Source organism: Papilio machaon, chromosome W (genome assembly GCF_912999745.1).
Source record: "Papilio machaon chromosome W, ilPapMach1.1, whole genome shotgun sequence".
Taxonomy (NCBI): Eukaryota; Metazoa; Arthropoda; class Insecta; order Lepidoptera; family Papilionidae; genus Papilio; species Papilio machaon.
In genome coordinates, this window is record NC_060015.1 from 9787831 (window position 1) to 9790330 (window position 2500).

Consider the following 2500-nt stretch of genomic DNA (forward strand, 5'->3'; position numbering starts at 1 on the left):
TTTGAGCGAAAGGGAATCCGGTTCCTATTCCGGAACCCGGCAGCGGAACCGTTTCAATAATCGTTCCCTCGCTTATAAACAGCGAGTGTTCGACGGGGTAACCCAAAGTGGCCTGAAGACGCCGCCGAGGGGTCCGGGAAGAGTTTTCTTTTCTGCCTGAGCGTTCGAGTTCCATGGAATCCTATAGAAGGGAGATATGGTTCGGAACGCGAAGAGCACCGCATTTGCGGCGGTGTCCGGATACTCTCTGCGGACCTTGAAAATTCAGGTGAGGGATGTACGTGGAGATGTCGCGCCGGTTCGTACCCATATCCGCAGCAGGTCTCCAAGGTGAACAGCCTCTAGTCGATAGAATAATGTAGGTAAGGGAAGTCGGCAAATTGGATCCGTAACTTCGGAATAAGGATTGGCTCTGAGGACCGGGGCGTGTCGGGTTTGGACGGGAAGCGGATGCGGCCGGTGCCGGGCCTGGTCGATGCTCGTGCGTCCCTCGGGGCGTGTGGGCTGAATCCGGACCCGCGTTCCGGCCTTCCGCGGATCTTCCTAGCCGTAAGGTCGCGTCGGTTTCGCTTCGTGCGCGATCGGCGCGCTCCTGTACGACCGCCGTTCAACGGTCAGCTCAGAACTGGCACGGACAAGGGGAATCCGACTGTCTAATTAAAACAAAGCATTGCGATGGCCCTAGCGGGTGTTGACGCAATGTGATTTCTGCCCAGTGCTCTGAATGTCAACGTGAAGAAATTCAAGCAAGCGCGGGTAAACGGCGGGAGTAACTATGACTCTCTTAAGGCCCTAACGGGTAGAGGTGCGACTGGAAGCTCCTGGCAGGTTGTAACTGCGTGGATGGGTTGACTGGTCAATAGCCAGCCATTTTGTCCAGTCAATTCAATACGCGAACACAACTTGCCATCAAGGGGATCTCGGGTGTGCAGTACTGCTTTAGTACGCTGGCACTCGAGATTCAACTCCTACCCCTAGCCTGCACGCGGCGACGCTGCTCATGACTAATACGGGAGGAGGGGAAGTACCTAAAGCAGTGACCCTGGAGTTGGCTGATGCGGGGTTCGAAGTCCCGTTGGTACATTCCTTTAATTCGCGGGGCGAAACGCGTGATTTCCATCACTCCGACCCGTTAATACCGACACTTGGGCGCCGTTCTGGCGCTTGGGTGAGTGGGAGGGCGGGGTGGTCCGGCTTGTGAGCGGGTTTGCTGGGTCTTCGGATTCGGTATGCGCAACGTTCCTTGTCTAGGGGACGGAACCCGTGCGAGGTTCGAGGGTCAAACCTCGAATAGTCTCAAAGGGTCTCACCGAATCGGCTTTTGTCGTGTGGTGGCCGACCTAAGTCTAGTCGCTTGCTTCGGTTGGGACGAACGAAAGCGACGGGCGCTCCCGGCGGAAGGGCTTGCACCCCGACCGTCAATGGGTACTTTATTCAAGCAATGAACAGTATAAGAGAAATTTTATCTGGTCACCCCGACCTCCCACAGGAGTCGGGGAGCTTGGCCCATTCTCCGGCCACTCGAACCGGGGCCTCGGCCTCGGGACCGGTGGTCGATTGGACGTGTCCGGTGTGTGAACGCAAGTTCAGCACCAAAACGGGTTTGGGAGTTCACAAACGTCGTGCCCACCCGTTAGAGATGAATGCGGAAGCTGCTCCCGCGTCGGTGAAGCGTAGGTGGCGCGAAGAGGAGGTGCTTTTGATGGCGCGTACGGAGGCAAGGTTGCTCGAGGAGACCGGCCGCTGTACGAATGTAGACCTGCTCAATTGCTTGACGGGGTTCGACAGGACCCTCGAAGCAATCAAAGGAAAACGTCGGGGTGGGGACTATCGGAGCCTGGTACAAAGGTGCCGGGATGAGTTCAGACCACCTTCCTGGGGCGGTAGACAGAGCAGGGATTCGTTACAGCCGGTTATGGAAACTGAGAGTGCCGAGTCATCCGTCCAGCCGCAAGCATCGCCAACCAGAACGCCGCCTGCCGTGAATCCTGGCATCCCAGGTACACCATGCGCGTCTCGACTCATCGAGGACCTCCTATCGGTGGCCGCGGCGAGGAAAGCGCGCTATGGGCTGGGCGCCAAAAGCGCGAAGCGCTTCCGCATCAATATTAACCTTGACTATGACACCAACAATGCCTCTGCTAGACTGTCCAGCCGGAAACGGAGGAGAATAGAGTACGCGAGAGTCCAGGAACTCTATCGTAAGTCCAAAAGTCGGGCAGCAGCCGAAGTGATTGATGGAGCGCACAGGCGTGTGGGGCACACGCTCGAACAACTGGAATCCTACTGGAGACCAGTTCTAGAGCGTGTGTCCGATGCGACTGGGCCCACACCGGGAGCTCTGCGCGCCCTGCGGCGTGCAGAGCGGGACGGGGGCGAGCGTGATTACTCCGCGCTGTGGAGGCCCTTCACCTCTGATGAGTTGAAGGCCTCCTGCTTCGATTGGCAGACGGCGCCTGGTCCGGACGGTATCCGCCCGGAAGAGTGGCGCCAAGTTCCC

The 2500-nt window shown here is 58.0% G+C and overlaps 1 pseudogene; it reads left to right on the forward strand.

The window, feature by feature from the left end:
• The window catches only part of LOC123723433, a 7991-nt pseudogene that overhangs the window by 1946 nt on the left and 3545 nt on the right, over positions 1–2500 (forward strand).